The following is a 17771-nucleotide window of genomic DNA, read 5'->3' as shown; positions in this document are numbered from 1 at the left end:
CATAGGACACTGTATACACAAAGCCAACTGCTAAAGTAAGAATTCGAAGTGTAATTCTCAAGGTCTTTCTCATAGCTAATCTATAAAGAAATGCAAAGTAAACAGCATGCTTAATCCTCCTGCTTTTTAGGTGTATCTATGGGTTACTTGGCAGCACACAGTGATGGCAAGCTCCACAGAGCATCATTTCCCTGATTGGAATGAAGTCATCCCACAATTTTTCTCCCCTTGATTTCCAAAATAATTTTTACAAAAGAAATTTTTTATGTCTCTGCAGCTGCCACTCTCTACAATCTAAAGGATACTGCTACTATCCCACTTGTGTCTATAGTCCAGTTCATACCACAAATTGAACGAAAACCTACTGACTTCCATGTTGTAAGGGGTTTCATTCGTATCAAAGAGGTGCTATAGTTCCTTTGACCTTATGATCCTTTTATCTAAAGTAACAAAAATGAATAAAAGTACAGAAATGATGATTGATCAAATCTGCTCCTTTAATATTTAAGCAACTATTTTTGGACATCATTTTACTGTACTTTTGGCAATGATTTCTTAAAACTAGAGATAGAGGGGGAGTGCAAGCATAGAATGCATGAGTTTTTCCTTGTCATTTCCCAGCTATAGTCTGAACTCTGCTATATAACACTCATTTGCTTCTGTCTTGAATAACTAAATTCTCATTTGCATAAATAGGATAATCCAACATTTTCTTTAAGTTATTTCTTCCAGATAGATGCATAAAAGCAGCAGATTCATATCACCATGTTTTTTTTGCTGGACACAAAACGGTGCAATTCTGAAGAAATTCTGTTGTGCCTTTTTTTTTTTTTTTTTTTTTTTTTTTTTTTAAGAAATGGATGGATATGCATGACTTGAAAACAGCAAAAGCCCTTACCTTTCTGTTGGTACTGAGATCCAGTACAATGGGTAAATGTTGATTAAATGCCAGTTACACCACACTGGGCAGTGCTTTAATCAGGTTTTTTTCTATATGTTCTGAAATGAGATGCACACTTTGAATTAAAAGCTTTGGGAAAAAAAAAATAATAAAAAAAGACAGTAGTGCTATAGTCAACAGGATGCAGAGAAATACCAGAAGTCTCATTCAAACATTTCGAAGCATTGTACAGCAAAGCTATGTAGGGCTTACAAAAATAGAATGTCAAAGATGCAAGCTTTTAACATTGCTGTTCTGTTTCAGTGAGTGGACATAAACATGACATTTATGAGGTTTTGTGTTTGCCACTCGATCATCCAACATAAAACCTATTTAGTTTATAATTAGAAATATATTCTGTTCCATTCTCCAAATTCCAGCTTGTACTTTGGAAGTCAAGATGCAAACTTTCTATCCCACACATTGACAACAGAAATGAAAGCTCTATGTCAAATTAGGCCCAAATTAACACCTCAAGAACTTCAGATTCTTCAATTTCCCTGCACAAGACTAAGACTTACTAAACAGCTTGGATGATGGTGGTGCAAAGGAAGTAACTTCCATCTCACTCTTTTATATCTGAGCTGGTTCTCTGGAGCTGAGAACAATTAAAATATTTTCTGTCACAACAGTCAGCCAAATAATGTCATTGATGTATGAAAAGAACACAGAGCATTTGAGAGGGTGGTGTTCTTATATGATCATTTTCTCACTGGAACCAAAATGTGGCTTGCAGTGGATATCCTTTATTCTCCATACAGAAAATTTTCATGGAGCTGGTGTAAGGGTGCTATGAGCAAGGTATCCCTGGATGTTTGGTTATACCTAGAAAAATAGAAATTAGCTTCAGTCCACTAGCAGCACACCAGTAAGTATAGTTTACTAATAATAAACCTGAAGATAGACTCATATATACAAGTTAGGCAAGTGCCATTTGCAATCCTTTGATCGAGCAGTATTCTGTATGCATGTTCACTACTGTCAAATGGCTCAGAGTTTTTGTGGTCTAGTTTCACAGCAAAAAGATGTAGACACTTGCTTTGGAACAGCACCTAGCTTACTGTTTGTCACTTTTTACCAGATCATTTGAATAAGATTTGGGAAGCAAAATGTAACAGTTTGTTTGTTTGTTTTGCCCTTTTTTTTTTTTTTTTAAATTTAAAGTTTACAGAAAGAAAGATTAGTGTGTGTGTCTTTTGAGTATTCTTATCAATTTCTTCTGTTCTGAGTTCTTCCTTGAATCAAAATTAATTCCTCTGAATGGAGATTTCCTCTCCAAGTTGGCATTTAGAGAAACATTTCTCTAGTTGCAGCTTAGCGTGGATGCTCAGGAATAACAGAAACTTTTAAATTATGGAACTAATTATCTACTTACAGCTGATCAAACACTTTGCACTTCTAGCTGTGAGTGCAACTCACCGCATCTGTTGGCCTCTCCCTGGGTAAGTCTACGCTGCAGTTGCTGCTGTGAATGTTACAGAGTGGAGACACACCAAAGGCAGCATTAAACTAACCAGCCTTAGATTTGTTAGCGTGTCAGCACAAAGCTTCGTGGTGGCTTCTTGCCTGGACCCATTCCCCAGCTGCTTGCTGGGTGCTGGAGCCAACGAGGAGTTTGGGGGTGCCACAGCTGGGCAGCCGCAACAGCTCTCGCTGGTGCTGCTCTGTCCTTCACAAACTCTTTCCGCTGCTGTCTATTTTTTGGTTACTTTAGTTATGCTAAAAGCTGACTGGAGCTACAGATGGCACTTAATGCTCTTAGAGGGCAAGGGGATGATGACAGCGAGTTGGCACAACATCAAATCCAAGCAGGGAAAGAGGCCAAGCAGTCCATGAAGTAGTTTGTCCCTCCATTAAAAAGTTTGAGTGTCCCTGGGTCATAGCTATGAGAAAGGGGAAATTTGTTTAGACAGGTACAGTGTTCTCTTGAGTGCCTTACATTGTGAGAATTATTTAATATTCAAAATATCCTTCCCTCACTTAGATCGTCAGGACTCACAGAGTTGCAGAATATAAACACAATTAATGCACAATGTATTTTTCCTTACCTGACACATGGACGGCCTTTATGAACAGTCTTTCATACAGGCTTTTGGACAGTATGAATAATCTTTCGGTGAAAATACATATTCCACGTGCAGGAGTGCAAACATTGTCATCCAGATGCCTTGGGAAACCCTCCACTAGTATTTTCTGTACAATCGCTAACTTGTGCTGTGTGTTCAGCCTTACCTATGCATAATAATAGCACAAGAAAGGCACGTGACGTTCCATTATATGTTTGTGTATAATAACAGTGCTAGAAAGCCATATGATACTCCATATTCTCTTTGCAAGCAGAAGGGAAGAAGCAGTTGAGTCTTTTTTGTTCAGAAACATGCTGTTCTTCACCTATCCTGATCAGCAATTGTCAGCCCATTGTTTAAATTTCCCTTGTACTGGTCCTGTTTGCAGTGCATAACAGCTTGCTTTCTCTGACTAACAAAAAGCTTCTTTTTATTATTATTTTTCCTCCACTGAATGGAAGAATAAGGCCAAGCAATTTCTGATTTAACCTCCTGCTGCTGACTTTTCAAATTTTAAAGTGTTAACAAAAGGGACTGCACGTTTTCAGTGCTGAAAGCTCTGACTACAATGGCACAAATTTATAAAAATCAAACACAGGCAGAGAATAGCAGGTTAGAGATATGTGACTCTCTTAAACTGCTGGCCTCCTGTACTGGAAATTGAACTTTCTCAGGAAAGCAAGCTGTAAAAAAGAGACTGTTCAGCCGAGTCTGAGTCCGTGTCCATTGTTGATAGATTTAGTTAACCTGCAAGGGAACAACAGTATTGACATATATCACTTTGAAAAATGCCAGCTGAATGAGATATTTTTGTTTCCTGGGTTACGCGGTGAAGCCATGTCATTTGTTCTGATTTTTTTTCTGTCCCCACTAACACACTGTTCCTATATTTTATGATTACGTATTCACTTTCTGAACTACCCTGGGGTTATTGATTAGATTTTTTTTTAATTATTATTTTTCTGTGTGTTTCAAGTTTTCTTTGTGTGTTTCATGAGTGGTTTTTTTGTGTGTTTAATTATTATTTTTTTGTGTGTTTCAAGTTTTTTTGTGTATTTCATGAGTGTTTCAAGCAAGCTACACAAAACTCTCATATTTGTTTCCATTTACATAATTGTTTAGATGAGAAATATAATTAGATGAGTTAAATTCTTCTAATAAAGAGCCTTAAACCTGGCAAACAATTTTTGGTGGGAAGACTTTTGGTTCCATAGCTTTCCTCGGCTGACATCACACATGAGAAAGTGTTGCCCCCAAAGGAGAAAACTAATGAGATTAGTTACATTTGGGTGTTGCCTCAGTGAGTTTTTCCTAAGAATTAATCACTGCCTGGTCCTATGCCTTCTGAGTCTCCCTCCTGGAAGGGTAGTGAATATTAAGGGAAAGAACCTTTAAGTTTTTTAAGTCTTCAGTAAAACTATGGATGCAGCTGCCTGCTGAGGCACCTCGCAATGCAGAGTCAGATCTGGGATTTTAAGATTCGGATCTCTTAAGATTTAGAACATGATCAGAAAACCAGAATGGAATGGACAGTGTCACCACTGCTTTTACTTAGAGCTTGTTTGGTGAGAAGGGTCAGGATCAGGCTTGTCAAGAAATGTTGATGAGAACAAAGCTTTTACAACAGAGATGTTCTCTTTTTCTTTCCTTCTTTTCTTCCATCCCCTACCCATGTAGGAAGCGGAGGTCTGTGTGGACAAAACCTGCACTCACAGCTGTTTGCTGACACCCCTTCAAATTTGTGTGCACAGGGCAGAAATGCTTGAATAATTCAAGGTAGGGCTGGTTAGAGCTGACTTCTGGATACTTGCTTTCTGTGAAAGCCATCTCTTGTTATTTAGAGAGGGAGCTGATAGTGTTGCTAGCAGTTCGGAGCAGCTTTGCTCCCAGGCCAGTGCCAGAAAGCAGATGTGTGATGTGCCATATCCTTAACAGATGGACATGCCATATGCCATTAAAAGTGCTTATCCAATTTTCTCTCACATTGTGGGTGAACAGCATCAAAACCTTAACAGGCAAAAAAAAAAAAAAAAGAAAAAAATAAAGCATTAGTTCCTTGGGGAGGTGAGTAACTCAAAGGAAGATTTCCCAAGTGTCTTCCAGAGTTTTCCTCAGTGTTGAACACTTGTGTGCGTTTCAAGGGTCTGCGTGCCTGAGAGTTTGCTGTCCCCATGTTCCTGGCTGTGGGAAGTGTCCTCTCCTACACACAGTCCTGGGATTACACTAATGCACGTCCAAGTCTGAGCTAATTTACTTTGCCTTTCCCAAGGCAGGCCTGGAGCCAGGCTCACGTGGTCGTGGGGCATCTGGAATGACTTGGCGTACACTGTAGCTCCCATCTTCAGAGAGCAAAGGCAAGGCTTGTACAAATGAACATGGATGTGTAGCTGCACTCCAACTTTCTTACTGGATGGAGTAGAGCAATGTTCAATGGCCCAAGAACAGCTACAGACACGATTTGTGTTGGTTAGATTGTGTTGGTACCCAGCTTGGATGGGACACTTTCAGGCCATACTCCAGAAGGATATAGGTACTGGGGTACTGGACCACTCCGGTGTTTTAGGCTTATACAATTTTAGACCCATGAATAATGCTATGGCATTGTGTGGTTAAGTCATTTGTTGGACTATTGTGTAGGCTCTTTTTAATTCTGAGGAGGAAAAATTATTGTCATACCACTATTTGCTTGTAGTCCTAAACAACAAAGCTGAGATGATACAGTTTTTATCTTTTTAGGGTACGATATGCATCACATAAGGAACTAAACATAGGAAGTAGAATCACTCTGCCAACTCTGGGCTGAAAATGTTTATAATGCAAAAAAGTTGGAATTATACTGATAGAAATAACTTTTATAAAATGTCTTGTGCTTAGGTGACTAGCTTCCTATGAGGAGCATACAGTTTTAATAGAAATGTGCCAGAGCAAGACTGTTTTAAGGCTGACTGGTATACTGGTTTTGGTTTCCCTCTCTCTCTGTAAACTTGCTTTATTCAAATGAATGACTGGGCTTGGCTGCCTGGTGTTTTAGGTGGAGGTGGTACAAAATGGGAGTTGAGGGGAAAGGATGTGTTGAAAGTCTTCATAGGTAACATTTTTTCAGACCTCCAGCAGCTCCTGCAGGTGGCTGTGTTTCTGCCCCAGGTTATTCAGAACGCCTGATGCTGGATTAGGATGAATGGTTTCGATTTGGAGAGTCTGCAGCATAATGAGAGACAATGGCCACAATAAAACCTACATAGATTGAATAATGCAGAGTCAATACACGAATGGAAGTGTGTGACAGGGGTTGCTATGGCATCTCCCTTATTTAATAAAGGAATAAATAAAGGAATGGAAATCTCCATAAATGGTCTGAGCACAAATGAGAACTGCTCCTAACTGTTCTAATATATGCAGTAACATTTTTGAAAAATTAATTATCTTCTTCCTTAAACAAGAATGTTATGTTTTGATCATGGTTAAAATTACTTTAATTTGTCTAAATCTATGCCAATTCCAGTTGAACTCTCACCAAAGCTTCACTTAGGGAGTAGGGAAATTATGAATACAGAGATTTGTATGAGTGTTTTGTTCAAATGCTTTCTGCCATTGTGTGCTGGAAGAGTAAGAGGACAAACATAAACACACCCCAAAACAAAGTTCCTTGGAGGATGTGGGACCTAAATCTGCAAGAACTTGAGCCCTTAGTTTTATTACCAGTCTTGACAAAGAAGGGGCAGTGACAGGATTTACTCTACATCATTGGAGCTGAAAACAGTGCTGGCAGTTCACCTCTGAACCCCAAACCGATTCCCTATTCAGGATGTTCCTGAGCTACAACACCCATGCTCAGATTCCAGATCACATTCTCGTGTGCTTAAAATTGGGTTCTCTAAGGAATTAACAAGATTACACAACTTGGGTGTGGAGAGATGAAAGGACAAGTAAGTTACATGCAATGAATAATTAATCCATGGAGTTAATATCTGGTTTTGCTTGTCAAACATTGATTTTCTCAATTTAGCCTTACTAGCACTTGATAATATCACACATTTGAATAGTTGTGCCCGATTTGAGACTTTCAGAGTATGATGTTTAATTTTGTGCTGTTATTCAAATGGCTTTTTTCTTTATCTTGAATAGGACAGCGCTGAAGTTGTGCATCACATCTTGTAGGTGTTCAGATATGGAATTTATTGTCCACAAATATTTTCTCAGTCACATTTCTTATTGATAAAATCTCATGCAAATGAATATCAAAGGGGCATATTCTGGCAAAAAGTAATACAAAGAACATGTGGGTGAAACTTCTTTAAACGTGTTTCTCTTTCATTTCAAGATTGAGTAGAGGTTTCTCTGTGCTTGAGCATTTGTTACCCCTTAAATTTATAACACCCCCACATCTCCTACTGTTCCTGGAGAGTGTGTCAACCTTTAAATGAATAATTTAGAGCTAACTTAACTTTCCTGAGAACCGGTCTAATGAATAGATGTAAATGATGCCCACTAGTTAACACATTCCAGGGTACTTGGTGAATACATTATCTTTTTTTTTTCTTTTTCTTTTTTTTTTATTTCTGTTTTCCCTGCATGAAACAGTCCTCATTTGTGGAAATATGTTTGCTAGTAAAAATTATCCTTCAAATAATGTATGCAAATAATGTATACCAAATAGTATGTTTTGTGCAAGAGGCCTTCACTCACCTGAGTCACAGGTGAGTTTGTACTTCCAGCAACAACAACAAAGCAAATACCAGAGGACAAATGATGAATGTTTGCTTAGGAGAAAATATCTTTGATTGCAAAATGAGGCATTTTTGTGGGCCTGATTTAAAGCCTGCCACTAATCTGAAAGTCCTTACACGGGTCAGGCAGTTGACAAACACCTTTTCCCCGAGATTTTTGTGAAAAGAGCAAATAGCTTATGGGAATATTTCAAAATAGTCAAAAGTAACAGGTATAGACAAACAAAAATCATTCGAGTTGCTCCATATTTCCTGCTATTTGCCTTAGTTACAACACAGAAAAATAGAGCAAATACATATGAAATACTTAATCTCATGAACCGTGGCCCATGGTTGTAATGCAAGGAGGTTGTGGGGCACACGCTGCACAAACAAACCTCCAGAAGCTTAATAAGGGGATTGCAGGTTTAGTTACTTACAGACAGTGAATTGCTGATGTTAATTAAAAGTATAAATAATTTGCAACAAGAGGAAGAATGGGACTGGGAAAATTATTTGTCCACGTATTGATTGTAAGTGCATTTTTCAAATTCCTTGTGATGTGATAAGTCCCACTGGCAGTAAAAAATTGGGGCCAGATCATTAGCTGAAAAGTCAGTAGCATTTGCACTGAATTCAGAAGGACTGAACAGATTTGCCTCACCAGTAGCTCTGCTCTGTAAATCAACAAGCAAAATTTGACAGCTGAGTGTTTTATTCTCTCTGTTTATATTTACTATATAAACTATACATGAAAATGTTTGCACTTATTCTCTTCCTTGGACTTGCACATCATGCTACCCTATCTATGTTTCTTTGGCATCATGTCACTTTTCAACCAGAATTTAACAAGAAGCTAAAATATGCTTATTAATTTATTTTCATTTGCCCTTTAGGCTGTTTTATTTTTTTTATTTATTTATTTTTTTGCCTTTTAGCATGAAGACATTTAAACATTTTGACCAAAAATATATAGTAGAAAGGTTTGTACAGTAGGAAAGTTTATGGCCATCCTCTTTTGAAAAGGGATTTTACATACGCCTCGGGAAGGGACAAATAAACAACTATGTTCACTACAATATCACTTCATGCAACTTTCTCTTGCCACTAGTTAGGCCTTAGTACACTTAGAAGGTTGCTCTTCTAATTTGAACTGTGTGAGACTTTGGCTGGAGGCTACTTCTGTGTCCCAGTGATAAAAGAAGACATAAAACAAGCTGGTGCCTGATCATTCTCCCTGGCCGTCAGTGAATCATGTTTAATAGCATCTCCATTGCAGTTTTGGCCAATTTGCTTGCAATGGCATCCTTTTCCATGGGCTTACTGCTCAGCAGGCCCTGAAGCAATCTATGAATAACTTCCCAACAGATGCTGTTTATGAATTGAAGCAAATGGCTTCCCTGTTTCTCTTTTTTCTCACTTCAATAATTTTCAGTTACATTACGATGAATATTTATAGTCCTATAGCAGTGCATAAAAATGGGAACAAGCAGACCTGTGCATTGTTTCATACGTGAATGCTGTTCTAATGGGTTTTGGCTCAATGGTTTTAATAATGTTGTGTTGATGGACTGAAAAGAGAATGCAAATTGTAGATCAGTCACTTCCATTCACTGTTTTAGCAGACTGGGCATTGACGGAAGACTATATTAGGAGCATGTGTAGTGCACCTTATCTTCTGGAAATAATACACCCTCCTAATACAAGCCTACAATACCTTTCTGCTCAGCTTTATTTCCTATGAGTGATTCCAAATACATTGCTAAACACAGGATCTTACACTACTGCAGCTTGTACTAGGTTTATCAGGGTCTGGCTAAAATATCATGTGTTTTAGAACAAAATTAACGTTTAGGGGTAGAAGGTAGCCAATGTTACAAGTGTGTCATTTCTATGAATTGGGATGGAACAACTGATTTGTGATAAGCTGTCTTTCTTTAGCAGAACAGCGCAAAATTCTTGTTCAATCCTAAAAAGGCCACTTTACAACATTTTATAATTTTACAACAGCTCTTTAATGTTGTTTTGCCAAGAAAAGTGATGAGATTTACAACTGTATGTGTTTATTGAGTTTTTTCCAAGGGAAATGTTCTCAACACTGCTCCATTCATCTTCAAATGTCTGATCTGCTTGTCATTTCTATTAAACAATGGAGGCTAAAGAAATAATGCTTTTACTATCACAGTAATTCCGAGATTATTAAACCCATTAAATTACTGGATACACTTGTACAAATACATCGTGCAGACATATATACTACATGCTAATGTATATTTAAATACAGAACGTGTTAAATCATTCAATTTTCCATTGCTTTATAATAAATTCATTTATACTATAAAAGAAATAGGAAATATGAATGACCACATGCACTATTCATACTGCACATCCTTAATACAACATTTTATTCCCTGGTACTGAATGTGGAAGCAGGTAACAATCTGACCAATTTCTTGTATCCTAATGAGATGGCACTCATGTATTACAACTGTTAAAATCTGTCGTAAATAGGGTGCACTGAATAAATACGACTGTTGGGCCTATTAAACTCAGACTGTGTGGTTTCATCACTGTGGGCTCCCCATAAATGAATAAAAAGCATATACCATGTTAACTTATATTGTCAATTGCCATCTTAGGAAAGTAAACTCAGACATGCACTCTGTCCTGAGTTCTAGGCCATTAAGTAGCAAAATAAACTTCTACTTCTTTAACGTTCTGAAGTCTCTTCTAAAAGGCACATAAAATGGAAGGTTGGCATTTCTAATTCACAGGATAATGTGATGTTTGAAAATGTGTATTTGTTCCATTTCTCATCAAATCAATAAGCTGGCACGCTGGATTACTGAGATGGTGGAATTTGGCCATCAGGGTGAGGTCTGGCTCCCCACACTGGGTGGTGGGCTCAGGCTCTTGGCCACCAGGAGCATTTGGCTACAGCCTTCCCTTTCCAGCTCCTGACCCGCTCTTCTCTTCTTCTCTAGGCAGTGCCATCTGCTACAATTGCTGTATGAGCTCTTGGCACTTCTTTTCTGCTCCTTTTCCGCCAGGAGAGTGCAGTGTACCTGTGTCTTTCTCACACCTTTGTGATGCTTTTTCTGGCCTCCTGTAAGTGAAGTCCTACATACTGTATAGAATCATAAACGAGTCCTTCCCTTGAGACTAGATCAAATTAAGAAAGGCAACAAAACCACAGTGACAGAAAGGCCTAATTTGAAATTTTTAGCATCTTTTAAGAGTGAAAAAAATGCATTTAAGTGTTGAGCAGATATTCAGAAAAATGTCTTCTCCCTGTCAGTCATACACAATGCTTCTTTATTTAATTATTCCATATAACTTATCTTCACAGTTCCTTCTACAGCTCATTTCCACAGCTCCCTGCTTCTTGGACAGGTTATTGATCTAACGTGTACAGAGAAGGTTTTTTGAAGGCAGTCTTTTAATAATAACCACCTATGCACAAAATCAAGGAGCTCTTTAATGTAGGCAGTGGTAGAAATTTGATCAATGTGGGCATTACAACATTAGGCTTTGAATTAATTTTTTCAGCTTACAATTTTGGTCGCTTTGACATCACTTCAATATCTGTTATTTTCAGAATTTTATCATGTAGGAAACATTATCTTCATACATCACCATCAGCTAAGAAATTTTGCTGGAGAAGGAAGCAAAGTAAGTGGTGTGAACAATTTTCCACTGGAAGTTGGCAACTGAACTAGATACTAGCCCTAGTTTCCAGCTCCCACAACAGTGATTTAATACCTCAAAAATCCACAGAGAAAGCAGCGAAAAAGCTCTGTCCAAAACATTTGGCAAAAAAAGCTTATAATGTGTTACAGAAGCATCACTCAAATGGGCAGTGGGATACAGAGGTTAGCTATGCTTAAAGCAGAGTTTGGGTCTACATCTGAGATATGTTTGATGTGTGTTTTTTGTTTGTTTGTTTGTTTGTTTGTTTTTTCATTTTACCAGAGATTTTGACTGCTGAGGACTATTGCCATTAGTTAAATCTTCATTAAAAAAAACAAGTGTCGTATTTTTTTTAACCACTGGACGAAGATCAATGCTCTAGACCCAATACTCCTTCTTTGTTAACCTCAATTACGAGGGGTAAATAGATGCTTTCTCAGGTTAAACATAAAGAATTGATTTTTTTTCAAAACAAACACCTGAAGCAACATCTAGACAGTGAACTGTCAGGGTCACGCACTAGCACGTTTCAGATCACACACTGGTCAGCCTCCCGCTGGTCCTTGGGGACTATTGCTGCTGGCTGCAAACACCCTTCAGTAATGGTAATAACGGAGCAGGCAGTGAGTCTGCAGAGATGCCAAGGAGACAGTGTTCTTTCCAGCAGGAGAAAATGTGTATACAAATGCATATATATTCCTTCAAAGGCGTTTAATGGTTCGCATGTAGTTGTGAACAGTTCTAAAGCTTAGTGTTTCTAATGAGTTGTTTATTACTGTGGACCTTCAATTTGCCACCCACTAGCAAGCTATAAATATTGGTCCTCTATAAATTATTAATAAAATCAACATCTTTTATCACTTTCTTTCCTGACATAAACTGTTTTGAGCTTTAAGTCCTACAGATGCTTTTAAACCTCCCCACCCTCGTACACATGAAGGAAATATTTGCTTTTATGCAACTGTGGAAGTGATTTTGGTGTGGCCAGAGTAAATTTCCTCTGACTTTTTACAGTGGATACCAGTAACCAAAGTGGCTTTGTTATTGCCTAATAAAAGGCTAGCATGCTTTACCTTTAAAAAAACATCTCTTTCCTATCATCCTGTTCATCTCAGACCTGTTTTGTGATATAGTTAATTATTTTTCTCATAGACAAAATAAACCCCGTTAGTACTAAACAGAGAGATTCAGATCAAGGGCTCACAAAGACTTGATTCTCAATGTTAACATTATCATGTGAGCATGAATTTATCAATTTGGGATTAAAAAGTAGTCACCAAAAATGTTTTAGGGCCATGATTCATAGTCAAACCAAAATATTAGAATGTTTATTTTATTCCATAGAAAAAGCAGATGTCTTTATCTTAATTCTATGGGAATTATGCTGGAAAATAAAAAGGTGTATGTCTTTAACAAAGCTAAATTTGAACCATCACATGTGATCATTTCACCTCTTTTTTTTTTTCTTCTTTTTTTTTCCTTTCTCAGTGTGACGTTACTCAGACAAAAATAGCAGGATAATATCACAGATGTTCTTTTACACCAATCACCAGTTATTGCTTATCCAAATGATGTTTTAATACAAACACACAACTGATCATTCTGGTTTATTGCTGTCAAAATTTTGTTTCAGATTTAATAAATGGAGAAGTGTGAGCAGATGTGTCATTGACAGCTTGCTTCCTTCTCTGAGCTCCATGGCAAGCCAGAGGATGTCAGTCACATCTGCATTTTTAGAATATCTAATTCTGCTCCTTTTTCACCCAGTCTGGCACTCCCCAGTTAGCTGTTAGGGCCGGTGCAAAGGGGCTGTGGTTGTGCATGGCATCTGGAAAGCTACCGCAAGCCTGGAGCTGTGCAAGCAGTCAGCACCCATCGCTACCTCCTGGAACTGCAGGTATCTCACTGGCTTCTTGGAGAGCATTGGGAAAACTCATTTTTCCAGCCACAGGTGATCCCTGAAAACCTTAGCTATGTCTGCATTTATCCCATTTATTTTCAAGGTATTTGACATCATACTGCACCGTCTCTGACTGCTGCACAACTGTGGTTACAGACCCAGCTGTGCTCTGGTAAAGCCCATGATAAGACTGGTTGCCAAAATTAGATCTGCAGCCCCTGGGATGTCTGGGCCATCACAGGAAAGGCATTTCTTATCTGGTAGGGGAATTTCAAGGGCTATTGCAATGTGGAGGGGGAGTTGGACAGGAAAGTCGGCTAGATCCTAATGAGGATCCCATAATCTGATGAAATGGGTAGCTGATGTTTCTGGGAACAAGGCTGAGAGAAATCCCAAGGAAGAAATTGTCCTGCTATAATAACAGCTGAGGCCATAAAACACTGAAATAAATAAAACTTGTAAACATAAATTGAAAAAATTAGTTCCTCAATTACAGTTTTTATGTGATTTATGTCTTTAATTTATTTAAATCAGTGACCCTTTGAATGCAGACACAAATTAGAAGTTCAGCAAAAATTTCAACCGCCATAAGGAAATACAGAGTTTTTATTTTCTCTTCTCCTGTGGCTGCCTCTCCATGTTACATGAATTTATCTCAAAATGTAGCACAATGAGGAATCATCTTCCCAGAGGATTATTGATCTGTGATTTGGGTAGCAGGCTCAATACTCTATAGACACAGAAGTGAAAGAGACAATTTTCTCCCTCTCGCACCCAAATTTTCTGGGAGAGTATTTGGTTTCAGTTACATAAGTTCATGGCAGTTCTGTGACCAAATATATGCCACATATTACTTAGGGGATTTTTCAACAAACCAAGAATGAGTCAGTATCCTTGTATTAATCAGATGGTCATGGTTTGAAAGCTGCTGATATCCGTGTCACATGGCCCAAAGGGGTCCACAAACAGCAAGCCTGCTCTGCAAGTTACTGAAGGGATTTTTTATTTCATTTATTTCATTTTATTTTTTTATCCTTCTCATTGGTTACAGCGGGATTTGGTTCAAGCTCAATAAATTCAACAACAAATATTGGATCTTCAGCTGGTGTAAATTTCACACATTGCTACAAAAGCAGCCGCTGCCTTTCACGGTGGGAATTTTCCTGGTATCTTGGGTATACATATTTTGCAAGTGATGGACTGTCCACCTCTATAACTTTGAAAAAGATGTTTTCCATGCTTTCCATGCTAGTGTCCATACTGTGAGTAGTACTTTTCTCCTCCTTTTTATTCTCTTTGTTGTTGATCAGTAAAATGATTATTTGTACAGACATTTTCCAGAAATACATGACCAAATTATGCCTGCAGCATTTGAGAAAAATTTGGTCCATGTGCCAGGACGAGGCCAAAAACGCACAGCACAAGATGTGTTTGATTTTCTTGTAGGAAATCATAGTATTTACAACAATCTGGCCCTCCCTGCCAAAATAATCCAACCCTCTTTCAATATTTGCCAGGAAAGCTAGACCAATATATCAATCTTTAATTATAGAAAACCATGTCTGAGTACAGGAAAAAGGGAAGTTTTAATTCTCTTCAAGGCATTGATTTCTTTTGCAGCCTCTGAGAAGTCAATCAACCTGCTTGACCCTGTGGTGGCCACTTATTCGTAATATAGGTGATGCAGGAAGGGCTGATGGGGGCAAAGTTTATATGTGGGTTGTCCATGGCTTGAATGAAGTGCCTCTATGAGGGACTGACTTAATAAAAAGCCAGCTCATCTTTGCAGGCTTGGAATTGTGCAAAAACTACTCAGAAAAGCTCTCTTATTTTACACAGAAGTGATTCGTTCAACTCACAAGCATATTTCTTCCTTAGGAAGATATCTTTAGGATTAGGCTCTCTGAAGTGCAACAAAGACAAGTTGCAGTTTCTAAAGGCTCTGACATATGTAAAAGCTTTTTCTGAAATTTGGCCATTTAAATTATTTTAAAAGTGTTTTTGTTAACAAATTGAACCACAAATACGAGCTAATGGCATCCAAATATTTGGTTTTGCTCCACAGTGATTACCTTATTACATTATCTATGTCAAGGAAAAGCTCTCATGTTCATGATGCATATTTTCTGCACGTGATTCCCGATAGCTGTGCAGTTAAGAGGCTTCTGAGGGCCCATCCAGCGCCGCTCTCTGCTCTTCTGTGGTGGCCACAGAAATTTCTTCCTCTTCATGACAGGAAAAAGTAGAATGAAACTATGATGATTTCTGAAAGATGAGGATCAGTAGCTACTACCTGTTGTACCCTGCCAAGACATATGGTTTACGAGTGGCACCCTGCTGGTCTGGGTGTATTTGATCTGCATCAGGCATTGATGCTCACTACATTTGTGTCTCATTGACAGGATTCCCTGGCAGAGAAAGTATGCCAGGTTTTGCTGAGTCCTGGGAAGATAGATGATACCAGTTGTCCTGGTTCATCAGTACAATGTCAGGTCCAGAGGAGTACAAGCCAGAGGTATCCATGATCTATTCTTGGTAAAATCAAGCCCCACTCAACCTATCTAACGCAATTACGAATGTGTAGGTTGATTTTATACCAGGTCAGCTCTTTACATTTTGCAGGTGTGACTTAATATACAGACTTCAGAAGCTGAATTTGCAATACCATCTAACCGCAGCTCCAAGAAGAGTTTGTAATCCTCTCCCCGTGTCATCTCTATTGACCTCAAAATGAAACTCTCTTTTGCCATACTTTGTGGATTATGGAGCCCTCTAATGTCAGGAAGCTGCACTGGGTGAAATGTGTCCTCTCCTCTGAGTTCATTCAAGTTGTGGATACTGTCAGATTCATTACTCTGCTTTGAGACACAGGATAGTGTACTTTATGAATGACAGACATGTATTATGTATGCTAGCACACTTCCAAATTGTGCTCCTGTTTACACTCTGAAATCTGCTGACTACAGTGGTACATAATCAGGACAGAACTCATCATTGTTTCTTTAGGAAACTCATATTTTTCTTGTTAGAGATGTTTTTGCTGCAGTAGCGACATACGTAGCTCCGTCAAGTTCTGATCAGAAAATGAAGTAAATAAGCAGTTGCATTACAATTTCCTTCTCAGAACAAATACAAAGCAGATTTCTGGAAACATGCAGTAAGTTAAAATTAGAAATAAAATCCTGCCAAACCCTTAAAGCTGGGCAAAATATGTTACCAAAGAAACCAAAAATACAAAAAGAGAGCCATGTCACTGAACCTCAGACATTGCCCTCTTGCTAAAAGCCAAAGTAATCTATATTAATGGAGAGCTTAGCATGTAGCAATGACAAAATCTGTATTAAATGGCATAAAAAGCCAGTCTAATTTTCCATGACCCTACATAAGCCTAGTTATACTCATTAGTGTCTACACAAATTTGTTAAACCTTCTTAGCATTGAGAAAACATGACTTCTTTCAATTTGGATTTGTTTGCAGCTAAAACTTTCAAACGCTATGGCTTTCATGAGGGTGACAATAACTTATATTTGAGGATTAAGGAAACACATTATGTATTCCACATCTCAATCAAAGTAACTAAACATTGTGACCTACCACCTTTCCCAAAGCAATCAAATGGCAAATCTCTGCCCTTTAAAGTAAACAGGCTTTCCTGTAAGAGAACCATTTTGAATTTCATAATCAAGTGAAAAATTAGATGAACGCAAGTGGGGTTATGAGTTGATGCAGTTTGATTGTAACACGAGGGCCATTAATAGTTATTAATGATAAGTGGGATAAACTGTCAGATATCATCCATGTGTAACTAGGTAGACATGAACGAATGATTAATAAAGGTGTCCTAAAGAAAAAGAATCCTTGGCTGAGACTTTAGTGAACTTGTAAGCTAGGAGAACAGATACAATAAAATGCTGAAACAAGGCATAAGTTTTAATTTTGGATATATTTTATTTGAGTACAGACCCCATCAGCAAGCAATGGCCTGCCATGGAAACAGCAAAGTTACAGATTTTAGAAGTCAGTCACATAGAAGTGCCCCTTTTCGCTCAGAAGCCTTTATCCACCCCTGACTAATTTCATTATGCTGCTCAAGCTGACATACTGATTAAAAGAAAGTCATTCCATTTACTGTTCCTTTTAATCATTAGGTAAACATAATACAGAGTGCCTGGTACATTTGGTAAATACGAAGTAGATCAGTTATTACTCCTCAGGTGCTGATAGCACTATCACACTGGGTTATCTCCAGTGTTATCAACACCCCATTCTGCCATATAGCAACTTCTCGAAATTTCAGCATTGTACACAAGAGGCCTTTGGGTATTTGCTTTTCTCTTTTTCAAATATACGTAATCACTCAGTAATACCAGGATGGTTAAATTATCCGTACAGCCAAATGACTTTGAATTAGATTTCTTCCTTAACTACATCAATGCCCCATATGCCACTGATATCTGTAGAACTGAGA

At 38.1% G+C, this 17771-nt stretch overlaps 1 protein-coding gene across 1 annotated transcript in view; it reads left to right on the top strand.

The window, feature by feature from the left end:
- TAFA1 (TAFA chemokine like family member 1) overlaps positions 1-17771 on the top strand; it is a 313943-nt gene that overhangs the window by 66356 nt on the left and 229816 nt on the right. The window lies entirely within an intron of this gene.

Source organism: Anser cygnoides, chromosome 10 (assembly GCF_040182565.1).
Source record: "Anser cygnoides isolate HZ-2024a breed goose chromosome 10, Taihu_goose_T2T_genome, whole genome shotgun sequence".
In the NCBI taxonomy this organism is placed as follows: Eukaryota; Metazoa; Chordata; class Aves; order Anseriformes; family Anatidae; genus Anser; species Anser cygnoides.
Note: the sequence above shows the minus strand (reverse complement) of the source record. Positions and strands in the feature narration are given on the sequence as shown.